This window comes from Petaurus breviceps, unplaced genomic scaffold, assembly GCF_028583685.1.
Source record: "Petaurus breviceps papuanus isolate PSGF00001 unplaced genomic scaffold, PetGlider_PUasm1.0 90752, whole genome shotgun sequence".
Lineage (NCBI taxonomy): Eukaryota > Metazoa > Chordata > Mammalia > Diprotodontia > Petauridae > Petaurus > Petaurus breviceps.
Genome location: NW_027187336.1, coordinates 1,143,514 through 1,159,213, shown reverse-complemented (window position 1 = coordinate 1,159,213; position 15,700 = coordinate 1,143,514). Strand labels below are relative to the sequence as shown.

Here is a 15,700-nt window from a genome sequence, read left to right as displayed (position 1 = left end):
TGGTCTCCCTGTTGCCCATATCCATATACCAGCTTCCCACTATACATAAAATGTTCTCACATCTGCCCCTTAGTTTTCCTGGTTTCCTTCAGATGTCAACTATGAACACACCTTCTCTAGCAAGCCTTTGCTGGACGCCCACAACTGCTAGCGACTTCTTGTATTAACTTTTATACATACCTAGTTATTTACATTTTTTCTCAACTATTAGAATGTAATCTACTTGAGAACAAGGACTATCTTTCTGCTTTTTATTTGTATCCCCCTCATTTAGCACAATACCTGGCTGTAAGGGTTATGGGATTTAAAGATCTTCCATGCCCCGTTGGACTTGCTGACGTAGCAGGAAGGGGCGGAGCAAGAGGAAGCGGAAGCCAAACTAGAGTTCCTGTGGTGGCTGGCGGTGGTGGCAATGGCGGCAGTAGCAGCAGACACAGCAGCAGCGCGAAGCCCTTTTTGAGTCAGCCAGAATTTCTGCTAAGGACTCTTGCTGAGGACTGCCAGGGGCCAGAGCTGCTGGGAGCGGGCTTCCTGGACGCTGGGTGGTTGCTGTGAGTGGGGAGAGGGGACCTTTGCCTGAGGTAGCCTGTTCTGTTTTAAAAGCTTGAGAATGTGGGTGCTTTCTACTTTATCTACCTGTGCCAATGTCATAACTACTCTGATGGCTTTCACTTTCTGGTTTTGGGATTCAGTCTTTTGGTATCTTAATAAATTTTCTAGTTTATTTCCCCATATGGCAAGCATGATGTATTTTGTGATGGATAATTATGTCAGCATATCTGTAATCTCCATAGGCATTGTGAATATGGCATTGCTGATACACTGGCATATACTAAATGCTTAATAAATGCATGTTGACCTGGTACATCAGTTTGTTCATTATTATTCTTTCTTGTTTTTTTTTAAATTAATTCTCATTTTTAGCTCTGCCAAGTTAATGATCTAACTGTACATAGACAGCTAAATCAGGTATAACTTTCACCTCAACAATAAGTCTTTTCCTGGCTATTAAAATATAAGCTCTTTCATTCTTTTTTAAAAATTTATTTATTTACTTCTAGTTTACAACATTCAGTTCCACAATCCCTTGAGTTCCAAATTTTCTCCTCCCTCTCCTTCCCTACCCCCTATGGTGGCATGCAATCAGATATAGGTTCTACAAATACCTTCACATTAAACATTAGTCAAGTTGTAGAGAAGAATTTTGGAGTGAATAATGAGAAAGAAGAAACAAAACAACAAAAACACAAAAGAGAGAGCAAGTAGTTTGCTTCAATCTGCATTCGGACTGTAGTTCTTTCTCTGGATGTGGATATCCCTTTCCATCATGAGTCTTTTGGAGTTGTCTTATAGCCTTGCCTTGCTGAGAGGAGACCAGTCTATCAAAGTTAGTGGTCACACATACAATGTGTCTGTAATTGTGTACAAAGTTCTCCTGGTTCTGCTTTCCTCACTCAGCATCAGTTTATATAAGTCTCTCCAGGTTATTATGAAGTCTGTCTGCTCCTCATTTCTTATAACACAGTAGTATACCATTACATTCATATACTACAGCTTGCTCAGCCATTCCCCAATTGATGGGCATTCCCTTTATTTCCAATTCTTTGCCATCACAAAAAGAAGCTCTTTCATTCTTCATAGCATTTTTTAATAGTACATGTGCCAAATGGTTCAGTACCTGTCAATCTTTTGCCTAAAAAAATGTTCATGATATTGAGACATAAAGCTTCTGTAAAATCTCCAAGTTTGGGTCCCTCATTCCTTCTTACTGAGTCATGATTTTCTATAAACTTATTTCTCCCTCTCCTCATCTTTTCTCACCTTTGCATCAGAATCACCAAGCAACAGCATGTTGATTTAATTTGGAGGTACTTATCACTTTTTTTCTAGAATTTCTCAATTTTTCCATCTCTTCTAGTAGATATTGGTGCATAAGTTGCTATTTTTTTCATGTAGTCTTTTTGCAACTTGTCATTAATACTGTAATGTATCATGACAAAATATCCATTAAAATAATGCTTCTTATTGTCATTGGGCATACAACAAAACTCACTTCACCAACTCTTTTTTTTGCTTCTCCAAGGAGTACTTTCATCTAGCTACAATTTCCTTTTTCCGTTTGGTTTTGTTTATAGCAAGAATTTCAAAACTGATATGATTCAAATACCCTAACTTGTTCATTATTTGAGGAGTTCACATTTAGAATATGATACTCAAACTAAAGATTATTGATGTTCTAAAATCTGTGATAATTAGTACCTTCTGTCTTCCTTCCCACCACTGCCACCATCACTGCAGAAGTATAAGGAGGCTATGTAGGCCTGGGAATCACTTAAATTTGTTTGTTTAAATAAGTTTTTTTTGTTTCATGGGTTGCCATGCCTCAAAATATTCATTACCAGATGACCTATCTACTGGTAATATACTTTGCTGTAGTTAACAAGGTTGGACATAGAAGCACAGGAATCATCTGTTGACAGGCCTTTAAAGTATAGTAGAATCTATCAGATCTTACACTTTGTTGGGCATAGCCTTTAAGAAAGCAGGGTCACCTCTAAGCCATGATGACACATCAGAATAGGACTTTGTAGAGGAAGGGAACAAAACAACCTCAATACATGATAGAAGGTTCTATAATTTGGATTTTTAATTAGAAAGGGTTATGGCCCCTTTTGAGTGCTAAATTTACAAATCTAAATACCAGATATTGTTTCAGAGTTGTAAACCATAAGTTATAAGTAACTTCGTAGTCGTTTAGTACAGTCCTTTCATTTTATAGATGAATAAACTAAAACCTGAAGAGGTTAAGTGGGTCAAATATATAGAAGGAGCCATGACTTGGTTCTAACCTAGGCCCCCTGATTCCAATTACAACAAGCTTTCCATCACATCAAGCCACCCTAACATTATCCCAGTATATTTATCCCAAATTTTGCATTCCAGATTTATTTATTATCACAGTTGACATGGGTATTAGCTAAAAATACTTATCCGCTCTCTTACTAGATAAATTCTATTCCCTGAAGGCTGGTGATGTCAAAATTAACTGGTGAATGTTAATATTTGCCACTATTCTTTTTTGCACAGTGTAACTATATAGCAATATCTAAGGAAGATATGTGGTATGGTGGGAAAAGCACAGGACTGGGAATCAGGAGATCTAGATTCTAGCTTTGCTTTGTCATTAGCTTGTGTGACTTTGGATAAGCCACTTCATCTCTCAGCACCCTAGTTTTGTTAATCTCAAAATGATAGGATTAGACTGGATGATTTATTGATAAAATTTCTTCCAGTTCCCCCATTCCATGATTCTACTTGAGTTTTGTTTAAATGTTTATTAGGGCTTCTGCCTGCTTCTTTACATCATAACTATTTATTGTAGGTAATGAGTTCTAATCTACTAATGGCTTTTCAAAGGATAATGACTATTATACTTCTTCAAAAGGATAAAATGGCACATTTTACAAAGAGAGGTTAAAAAAAAGCACATGCCCATCAATTGGAGAATGACTAAAAAAAACATGGTACATGAATGTAATGTACTATCACTAACTTGTAAGAAATGATGAATGACCATGATGAATATAGAAAAGCACAGAAAGACATTTAAACTGACACAAAGTGAAGTAAACAGGAAAACAATATGCAAAATACCTATAGCAACATAATTGGAAAGAATAATGACCACAAAACAACAAAAACTGAATGTAGGCAAAATTATAAAGAATAAGTTTGGCCCCAAAGAAAAGATATGAAATGACATCTCTCTTGATCCTCTGAGGAGGTGAGGGTTACAGAGATGGGGAACACTGCATATTGTGTCATTTTTTTGATTAGCTTATTAGTTTTACTGAATTTTTTGAAAACACCTTGTTTTAAGTGATGGCTCTTTAGGAAGGGGGAGGAGACAGGATACATAGCAAAATGTGGTTAATATAAAAACAATAGATACTAATAAAGATCTATTAAAAAAAAGATGTGCAAACATTAGGGATTGGTTCTGGGGGAATGGAAGAGCTCCATTCTCTACTTTTTAAAAATATTAACTATTTAAATTTTGACAAGCTTTGGGGGATTAGATGTGTTGAGAATAAAAGGACAACTATGATATTCAAAAGGGCATTTTAAGAGAAATCTTTCCTTTGGGAAGATTCTGTGGCCTGTGTTTAGAAAGAGCAGAAATTGGACATTTCTAGCACAAGACCAGATGATGATTTGTCTAAAACTAACCAGAAGATGAAATTGCTAAATTTTCTGAGTACTAAAAATTCTATCTAATGCAGTGCTTACAAATGTAAAATAAAGAGTGGGAATAATTGTTCTCATAATTCAATTCAATTTTTAAAATATTTATTTATGGAGGGGGAAAGTCAAGGCAATTGAGGTTAAGTGACTTGCCCAAAGTCACATAGTTAAGTGTCAAGTGTCTGAGGTCGCATTTGAACTCAGATCCTCCTGATTTCTGGACTGGTGCCCTATTCACTGCACCACCTAGCTGCCCCTAAAATATTTATTAAGAACATACTATGTACCTAGACCTAGGTGCTAGGAGTTAAATGTCAGAGAAACAAAAGTAGTAGAAGACATAATTCCTACCCCCAGGGAACTGGTGGTCTTGTTGGGGAGAAATAACTTCTTTTTTCTTATTTAAAAAAAAAATTCTGAACTTAGTAAACATAAACTAAAATGATCATTGTTCATTTACACTATATATTAGAATAAAGAGGCTTATACCTGAAACCATGACTCTATTGGCTTTCTTTTCTTTTTAAATAGATAATAAATTCAACATAGAACTCTCAAAGCTAATCTGCTTATGGGAGAAATAATTTAGACATGTAAAACAACCTTTTCAATGAATAGTTTTATATATATTATGAATTCCCATGACCTCAAAAAAATCATCCGTGGCTCCCTACTACAATTCCTATAGGATGGAATGCAAAGTCCTTACCCTGTGTAAGGTTAATGGGATCACAGCAGCAGTCCTCTGGAAAGCTTGGCTTTACACCCGGAAGGTAAGGTCCTCCATAATCTGGATGCCATTTTTCTTTCTAACCGTATTTCATATTATCCCTCGTGACACACCTGCTACCTCAGTCAAACTAGCCCATTAGTTCCCAAGAGAGGAACTTCTACCTCTAAAGCTTTGCACAAATAGCCCACATGAACAGTACTTTTGTCTCTTGAAATCCCTCCTTTTAAGACATAACTAGGCTGCCACTTTATTCCAAGAGTCCTTTCCCCAGTGATTATCTCTCTCCTTTTGAAATCACTCTATGCTGTTTTGTATATGCTTCATGTTTACTTCTCTGTGTACATGTGATATGCCCCAATAGAAATGACATTCCTGGAAGGCAGGGACTAGTTTGCTGTTTCATATTTGTCATTGTATCCCTAGCTGCTAGTGCCTTAAATATAGTAGGTGTTTAATAAATGTCGAACTGAATAAAATAATTGATGTAAAGTACTTTGCAAAATTCAAAGCACCCTATATAACTTCTGGCTTTTCTTAGTAGTAGCAATAACACTTTTTGATAACTTGTTCACAGCTGATACCTTGACTGCTCTTTTCCAATACATCAATGTTTCTTAGTGGCATGTGGGGAGGAGATCACCTGAGAACTCCTAGCCCTGTGTTGAGCTTTAAATCAGATTTCATCTTGTAGAGCAGATTGTCAGCCCCAAGAGCAGAGGCTGGGTCTCCTCTTGAGCTTGGAGGAGGCCAAGTTGTTCTGTCAGCACTTAGTCAATCATGAATAATGAGAATCAGATAATAGGATTGATTCACTGTGGTCTCTCTACCAAAGGAGCTCAAACAGGCTCCTAGGCCTGTTGCTGCTTGTGATTTTCCTGGGAGGCAAAGATTGGCAAAGAGTTTAATCCTGGTTTGACAGGTGGAGAAGGCAGAGGCCTGAAGAGTAACAAATAAAGGAAGTTGAGGGAATCCCTTCCCTGGGAAATTCTAGACTCACAGAGACACAATAAGAGAGAACTTCAAGAGCTCTTGAAGATCCTGTAATATATCCATCCCCCTCATCTTATAAAGTAGGAAACTGATTCCTAGAGAAGTGAAGTGATTTGTCAAAGTGGCAGGACACAGGTCCTCTGACTCAACTGTCATCCTGCCCAAATAATTGGTAGAGCTTCCCAGCTGGTTGCAATGTCAACTCCCTAAACAGGGAGAGACACTTTTTATACATGTCATTTTGGAGGAATTAGGTTATTATTGGCATGGAGAACCTCACATAGAGGGAAAAAGTGGAGATTCTCTGTGCTATATCTTAGAGGTTGCCTAGCCATGGACAAAGGGTATGAATAATGACAAATAAGCAAATATATTCAATGGTGAAAATAATTTATGTTGACATGGGCTATAATGCTAGTTAGTAACTTTAATTTCCACATCATCCAATAGTCCAAAATATCTTTTAGTTCACATGTGGGTGTTCCTTCCACCATCATAGACTGAGAATATTTGTGGCCAAAAAATTATTAGCATTGAGCTTTTTATAATATAGCAAAACTGGTTTTCAGATGATAGGTATACATGATTCAATTCATTTAAATTAAGTTCTTATCAGGTACTGTACTAGGGGCTTGGGTTTTAAAAATAAAGATGAGAAACAGTGCTGGCCTTCAAGAAGATTACATTATCCTGGGGGCTGAAGGGTAGAAATAATGGGCAGATAAGGAAATGCCCAGGCCCCAGTCACTGAGCCGCCGCCGAGGACTCAGCAGCCTCCCCCTCGAGCCCCCTCGCTTCCCGACGCTCCGTCCCCGCCCCACCCGCCTTCTCTCGCCACCGCCTTCCGGAGGCCGTTTCCACCGAGGAAAAAGAATCGTATCGTATGTCCGCTATCCAGAACCTCCACTCTTTCAACCCCTTTGCTGATGCAAGTAAGGGTGATGACCTGCTTCCTGTTGGGACTGAGGATTATATCCATATAAGAATTCAACAGAGAAACGGCAGGAAGACCCTCACTACTGTCCAGGGGATCGCTGATGATTACGATAAAAAGAAACTAGTGAAGGCATTCAAGAAGAAATTTGCCTGCAATGGTACTGTAATTGAGCATCCAGAATATGGAGAAGTAATTCAGCTACAGGATGACCAGCGCAAGAACATATGCCAGTTCCTCGTTGAGATTGGACTGGCTAAGGACTACCAGCTGAAGGTTCATGGGTTTTAAGTGCTTGTGGCTCACTGAAGCTTAAGTGAGGATTTCCTTGCAATGAGTAGAAAAATTCCCTTCTGTCCCTTGTCACAAGTTTAAAAACCTCACAGCTTGTATAATGTAACCATTTGGGGTCTGCTGTTTAACTTGGACTAGTGTAACTCATTCATGTAATAAACTGAAAAGAGCCATAAAAAAAAAAAAAAGGAAACGCCCAGTGATTTAAGGAGGAGGAAGAGCTAGAAATACTAGGGGGATTAGAGAAAGTTTTCTGTAGAAGGTAGCAGCATATGGGCTGAGACTTGAAGGGAGCAAAAAATTCTAAGACATGAAGAAAAAGGGGAGTGTTTTTGAAACATGCAGGACAACCAATGTAAAGGCATGTAATTGAATGCTATTTGGGAAACAGGGAGCAGGCCATTTTGACTAGAAATAGAGTTCATGAAGGGAAATAACATGAAATAAATGAGTTAGGAAGATGATTTTGGATATTGTGTGGAACACTGATGGGAAAGAAAAGAGACTGGAAACAGGGAAGCCTATCAGGAGGCTATCCTAATAGTTGAGGTGAGAGGTAACAAGGGCCAGAATTATGGCACTATTTTAAGTGGAGAGAAAGGAATAAATATAAGATATACTGTGGAAGTAGAATTAACAAGGCTTTGTGAGTGACTGGATGGGGCATGGAAGGTGGTTTGGGGTGAGAGAAAATGAAAAGCCAAGGATGACTCAGGTTGATATGCGAACAGATGGAAGGATGATGATGTCCTCAATGGAAATAGGGTACTTTGGAGGAAGGTCAGGATTAGGCATTCTAAGAGAGCAGGATATGGATAATGGTCCAGCCAAGCCCTTTCCTGGGCCCATATTCCAAGCCTTACTACTTTGGTAATACTAAAACTTTTTCTCAGCTGGCATAGTCTTGAAGAACTAATAGTGATCTCCATCTAATAATAAGGGGTCCGGGAAGAAGGAACTTATCCATATATATGTATATATTCGTGTATATTTATACACGTGTATATATTTGAACACATACAGATATAATTATAGTCATAGAACACTTCTATTGCTGAAGAATGAGTATCACACAGAGGGCAAGGAAAAGGGGCATAGTGACTATAAGTAGTAGGCTGTAGCATATAACAAATAAGAAACTTTGAAAAAGAGATGAAGTAAGGGATGCCAATAGGGAAATATATGATTGAAAGGGAAGATGGATTGTTCATATCACCAGAATATGGGGAAGTCTAGGGATTCATTAGTATTCTTGAGATATCAGGAGAAATTGAGGAAGGCCTCTGGCATATTGGGTAGACCCCATGTGGTATACTTTGAGGACAATATGAACATGAGTAGCACAGGATGGGCAGGCATGAATGGGTTGTAATTTGTAAATGACTAGAAGGAATATATAAATTGGGTACATTTTAGGATTGAGCACATGTATATTTGTATGTACATACATACCATTCACTGAAATCCCATGCCATATTGTGAGCAGGGTCAAAGAGACTTGTCATCAGATTGGCTGCTAGAAGATGAATTTTTTCATCCTCCTTGAGTGCCTCTCTTGGAGACTACCTGCTAACTCATGGAATTTGCAAAGACTTCAGAGTTGGAAGGTATATGTATGGTCATCTATACCAGAAAAAGAGGGCTCATATACTAACCAGACAAGAGACCATTCAGCCTCTTTTTGGAGACCTCTGATAAGAGGAAGTCTATCAAGTTCTGAGGCAACCCATTCCACTTTTGGACAGATCTAATTTTTAGGAGTTTTTTTTCTTATATTAGTCTTTTTGCAACTTTCACTGCTAGTTCTTTCCTCTGTAACTGGGACGAGTAAATAGAATCTCCCTTTCAAACTATGGACCTTTAAGAATTTTAAAACAGTTATTGTGTGTTCCCTAATTATTTTCTCCAGTCTGAGAGAAATGATTATTTCTCTCTTGTGTTTAATAACTAATCATTGAATTAGGAGGACCAAGGTTTTTCCCCTTTTCTAATTCCTCATACAGAAATCAACCAGTGTGGGAAATATTGCTCAAAGATTTACCTAATCAGGAAAGATAAGATCTAATTTACAGAGAGTAAAGAAATTGTAAGTTTAGGAAGAGTGGTTGGATTCCTGCTCATTATGTTTACTTCAGACAGGTTTTGTAAATGTGGCTCCTCCCTTTCATCAGACAGGATAAGTCTCATTGATCCATATTTGGCTGCTCATTATCACTTACCTCAAGACCCTCCTTGGAATAAACCCATCTCTTATCCTAATAGTCATTCTCCCATTAGTTGTTAACAAATCAAAATTGATTGTCACCCTCAAGGACACCCATTTTTCCAATGGCATATAAACTGTGAGCCTACCACCATGATTAGTCTTTGGCATTCAAAAGTGTCACTGACCCCTTTTTAAAATAAAATTATTGATTACCAGAAACTCTGTCTCTCAAATTTTTTAAACATCACAAGGTCATACACCCCCATTTCCTTTAACTTATTTCTATATGGTAGGAACCAGAAGTCCTTCTCCATCTTGGGTGCCCTCCCTTTGACACTCTCCAGCTTAGAGCGACTGAAGTCTGCATCAGGGGAGGAATGATCCACACTAATGAAATCATAGTCCCTGAAGTATTGCAAGTCAACATAATTAATGATAATGATGATAAATATAGCTAATATTATATAGCACTTTAAGGTTTGTAAAGAGCTTTCCATGTATGTTTCCATCTGATCCTTAAAACAAATCTGTGTTTATAGCAAATGCTGTTATTCTCATTTTACAAGTGAGGAAACAAAAATTATTTGTCCATGGTCATAAAGACTGATGATATCAGAGATGGCATTTGAACATAGGTCTTTCTCCAAGTCCAGAAAAAGTCTATACTGCCTTTCACATTATACACAGAGTTGTGCTGTCATATAAATAAAATTACATAATGGAGTTATTTTAAAAACCAGCATCCATGAAGTATTGTTGCTTGGGTCTCAGTTGGGTCTTATGTGTTCAATGTAGAAAAGACTTTATCTTCCTGAAGGTAGAGTAGGGAACTGAGTTGGACCTGAGGGTATCTTGAGTCCCCTTATAGCTCTAAGACCTTTGATTCTATGGAGTCTGATGGAAATAACAAATATGATAAGGACTTAAAAGAATGCAAAGGCCCATCTATTGTTTTCTATCGTGATAATTTACTGTGTGACATGTCAATCCTTCAAAGCTTGTGGTAGATCAAACGTAGATTTTACCTTTCAAAGTTCTAGGGTTACCTCATATTCTAACCTCTGGTTCCATCTTGTGCAGGATGCCTTCTTTTTGGGGAACCTGGAGTCAATATTCTTATGTGTAGTCAACTTCTCAATGCCTCTAAAATAGCAATGAGTATGTATAAAATTACTTGGTCACACTTGTTAGGGAAAAACCATTCAAACAATTCAAGACATGGAATTGGGTGGATTTTGGGGGCAGAGTGGGGAGGATGAATAGGAATGATTTCCTTGACTTCCTTCCTAGTGGTTTCCCAACCTCATTTCCTGGTTCTACTTCTAACCCTGATTCTTGCTCCTTCACCTACTTCATGGTTTTGCCAAAGATTGACCTTGAACTACAATGACAGCTTCATCCACAGGGGATAGTGGATGGGCATCTGTAATGTAATGCTAAGGAAAGGCAACTTCCCAAGGTTCAGAATACCAGCATAGGTGCTCTCCATTTTATTCAGTGACCAACCAAGAACAGAGAAGATCAAAACATGACATCATTCAAAATACAGCATTTACTAAGTGTGATTAAATAATCTCCAAGTACTACCCCACCCCAGGACCTTCCAATCATTCAATCAATTACAAAGTCCCTGGTCTAAATACTTCTCCACCCCTAGGCTATACCTTCATTTAGTCCACCACAAAGCCCCTCTTCTCAAATGGAGATTAGTTTCCAAACATAAGTAAAGTACATTCATTTGCTCAACCATAGAACACAAAAAGGTCAAAAGTTCCCCACCCCTGGATCACAATTGAATCTACCCCAGAGTTACATCAAGTTTAAGCACAGCACTTAATACCCAAATGGAGGTCTTTTCTTCATCTTGACACAAGGCAAGTTCTCAGCAATCTTAGTTCCTGGGGAGACAAGGCTTAGCAAGGCCACAAGATACATTGCCAGTCCCTCCATTAATTCATCCTCTGTCTGTAGGACAGTCCTAGAACCCCTGAAAACATTAGCAAAACCCTCTCCCAGGATTTCTGTAAACATACAACAAGAAAATCCTTCTTCAGGGCTTCTGAACCAACAGAAAGGTTCCCGGACCCCTGCAACAACAGCACTGTCCTTCACCAGTGGACAGCATTCATTCTCTGTCTGCAGGACAGTCTCAGGGCTTCTTAGCCAGCAGCCAGGTTCCAGGACTTCTTCAACAGGACTGTCTTTCACCAGTAGACAAATCTGGCAAAACAACATCAAAACAGACAGACAAAGTACCAGCAAAACAGCCACGTCTCCTCAGTCCTTGACAGTTCTGGGGGCAGGTCTCAAAAGTCCAGGGCAATTCAAAGTAGCCCTCAGCAATCCTTCTCAGTCTCTCTCTCTGCCTCCACGAGGTGCTGCTTCCAAAAAAGTTCTTCTGCCTCTCTCTTGTCTCTCCAAATCTACGTCACCAGCTCCTCCCAGTTCAGGACTCTCTTTTCACATCAACAAGTCCATCCCACAGGTGGGATTAACAAGCTCTGGGTTTTAACACAATCAGTTTGAAAACCAAGCCAATGCAGGGGGATTTTACATTCCATTACTATCACAGCATCTTAGTGGTGAATGGTAAACTGGTAAAATGGTAAACCTGGCTAATCTCCACAGGGGCTAGAATAGAATGTCTGAGCCTTAGTTTCTTGGTTTGTGAAATTCAAGGGGTGAGCTAGACAACCACTGAGGTCCCTTCCAGCTCAAAATCTGTGATCTTTTAATTACCTCCTTTCTCCACTTGTTCATCTGCTCCTTGGTGCACTTTTCAGGGGGACAGAACTATAATCTAACACAGGCAGCATCTTCAACTACCTTGAGAGAGAAGACATAGGGACTTGTGTTCAGCCCAGGGTGCAAGTAATTGGGAGGATAACCTTTCTGGAGAACAGGTTTTGATTCTTCAGGGTACAAGTCTCCAAGTGCCAGAAGATGTTGGGCCTCCCATTCTGTGGGCTAATGGGAGTTTAAGAGGATTACAGAGAGAAAGGGGTATAGAAGAGATGATAAGTATAAACTTTGCCCATATTTTTCTACTAGCTGGTCCCTTATTGTGGGATAAAGGCAAGATATGTAAAAATGAGTGCTATGTGCCAAAAGGTTGCTTGTCCTTACAGACAGACCCACAGTGAAGCAGGCTTTACCTGAGGAATCAGGAAGCTCATCTATCAATTTGGATTTGGACTGGGTTTCAGGAGCCCAAGGTCTAAGACTAAAAAATGACAATAACATTATCTAGCCTCTTCTTTCTGGAAAGAAATGGTCCTTCTTGGATTGTTTGCTGGAGAAAATGACTGAATACTTATCCAGCAAAGCCCATCATGGAACCAGCTTGGGAATCTCCAGAAACATGGTTGACATTCCTTTTCTCTTCTTTTGTAGAACACAGAGCTGATTAATATCAATGAAGAGCTATCACTCTTTCCATTAGAGACCCTGAAGCCCAAATCAGAAGTAACAGGAAAGAAGTATTCTTTCTTCTGAAGTCCTCCTTTCTGAGGGTGATCTGAAGCCCTCAGCCCCCCACAGTCAATTTATGTTTTATATTTTAATGGGCATCTAAGTAGTGCAATGGAGAGAGTGCTGGGCTCTGAATGAGGAAGATTGATTTCAAATCTGTCCTCAGACATTTATTAGCTATGTGACCCTAGGTAAGTCACTTCACTTTCTTTGCTTCAGTTTCTTCATCTGTCAAATGATCTGTAAAAGGAAACAGCAAACCATTTCAGTATCATCTTTGATAAGAAAATCTCAAAAAGGGTATGTTGTATTTCAGTTTTAACCCTTCCCTTGCACTACAGGCAGGTATCTGGCAGGACCCCATTTCTCTACCAGATAATGAGATTGGGTGAAATAGAGGGTTTATTCTAGCAAGAACTACATTAGGCAAGTTACCCCTCTCTCCAGACCTTTGTTTCCCTATCTGTAAGATAAAGGATTTGGACTAGATTGCCCCTAAGGTCCCTTCCATCTCTATTATTCTATCATCCTATGATTTTTTCAACTAATGGGTTCATTGTTAAAATATGGTAAAATATTAGAGCTGGGGAGAGAATTTTGAATTCCTGTAGCCTCAGGAAAGGGAACAATCCAAGGAGTATAAGGAGGATGTTGAAATGGGCCTTGCTTTCACACCTTGTTGAAACATCAACCTTACTCTTTCTGATGATTTTTGGCTAAATCTGTCAACTTTTGCCCTCCCTGACTTGGGTGCCTTAGGGTGCTTCGTTTAGGTGTAAATTGTCAACATTAGTAGAGGAGTATTCTGTGAAATTCCTAGCACTTAAAATCATAGACTGAGAGCTGGAACTCCTTTAGGGAGCGTTCAATCCAAACCCCTCACTTTGCAGGAAAGGGAACTAAAATTCAGAGAAGTCTAGGGTAACTGACTTCCTCAAGGTCACTTAACAAGTAACATTGAACTGTTCAAGGAAGTCTGTTTTTCCCAAGTTCATTATCAGGTAAAGAGATAGGTCCCTGGTTTGGGTTGGGATGGTTGTATGTTAACAATGGTTAGGTAGGACAGAGATGGTGGCATATTGGCAATGGGACACTGAGAGGTGAGGGCTCCAATCCCCAAAGGAGGGAAAGGAGGAGAAAGAATGCTTCCTTCCATTAACTTCTGCTTTTACAGTCTCTGGTGGAAAGGGAAGCAGCTTTGCACTAATGCCTAATTAACTCTATGTTCTACAGGAGAGAAAGAGAATTTCAGTCATGTCTCTGGGGTTTCCCAAGTTCACTTCATGCCTGGCTTCACTGGATATATATTCAGGCCTTTTATCTAAGAAAAGGTTTAAGGAAGGCCCCTCATTGTTTTCCAGTCTTCTATAGACCCTATCCCATAAAGAATACCTCCTCACCCTATCCTTACATCTTTCTGGCCCAGTGGGAAACATTACTCTGGGTATCTCCTTCCATTTCTCCACTTTCATTTCCTCCCAATAGCTGCCCAAAGCAACAGCACCATAAGGTGCTTCTTCTCTTTCTTTTCACCCATCTTTTATCACCAGACACTTGTCCCTCTGTCATTTCCTGCATGCTGATTCCCCACCTCTCTGCCTCCTCACTGGGGCTGCCAAATGTGACTGTACCTAACCATCATGAACTGTATCTCTTCTGAAACCCCACTTCCTTTTACTGGAGTTATCCTGTACAACTATATGACAACAAACCTGTCTCTCTCCCACAATTTCTCCTTTTACTTGCCACTTCTTCCTCCTCTCCCTCCTACAGACCTCCTACAGGGAGTTCCTCATAAAACAAACTTATCTTCTGGAAGCAGCTAGGTGAGGAAGTAAGTAGAGTGTTAGACTTGAAGTCAGGAAGACTTGAGTTCAAATTCAACCTCAGACACTTGCTGTGTGACCCCTGGCAAGCCACAGCAATGTGATAATCTGTCTGCCTCAGTTTTCTCTTCTACAAAGTAGAAGGCAAAAATAACATGTTCCTCCCAGGGTTGTTGCCAAGATCAAGTAAGATAACATTTGCAAAGTGCTTTGCAATCCTTAATTCACTACATAAATGTTAGTTGTTGTTGTTTTGTTATTCTAGTTCTCTTCTACTCACCCTAAGGATTACCTGATTTGATTTTAGGATTTGGAAGGGTGGAGTGGGAATTCTCCTATGTGATTTACCTTCCTTTCACTTCTCTTTAGGGTTTGACTGGCATAACTATGTTACACCTAAGGTAAGGGTAGAAGACTGTCTTCTGAGCTTCTCCATACCAGTGATAAACATTTAACAACTGGATCTTTGAAATAAAAATCTATGCATGACAGAATTTTAAGTTTAATCGGCATTGTTAACATTTTCTCCATCGCTTTCTTAAATATTGACAATCATCAAAACAACAGCTCAAGGCCTGATTTGTAGTATTTGCTGCACCTCTTCCCTAATAGCAATATCCAGCACCTACTATGTGCCAGGCACTTTACAGATATTATATCAATTTTTCCTCCTTCTCCCCTGTTCTAGACACCCTGCCCCACCTCCTATTCCTTCCATTAATTCTTGTATGGCACAGTCTCCAGTCTCCTCATTCTCCTTGCCCTCTGCATTTAATGGAATTGAATACATTCCTTCCAGGGTGTGCAGAGCCAGCTGCAGTGACTGAACCAATAGCACAATTTTCAGTGTGAGCATTTGCCCCTCATTCACCCTTTCAAATCAGGGTTTGACTTATTGTTTTGCTGGTTGCCTAGACTTAAGGAAGTGATGGAGAAAATATCAATATTGCAGGTTAAACTCATTAATCATTTACCAGAACACTCCTGAGTATGGTCTGACC

At 39.3% G+C, this 15,700-nt stretch overlaps 1 pseudogene; it reads left to right on the top strand.

Moving 5' to 3' along the window:
- The first annotated feature begins 6,767 nt into the window (after positions 1–6,767).
- On the top strand, positions 6,768–7,389 carry LOC138146037 (eukaryotic translation initiation factor 1 pseudogene; annotated as a pseudogene).
- The last annotated feature ends 8,311 nt before the right edge of the window (positions 7,390–15,700 follow it).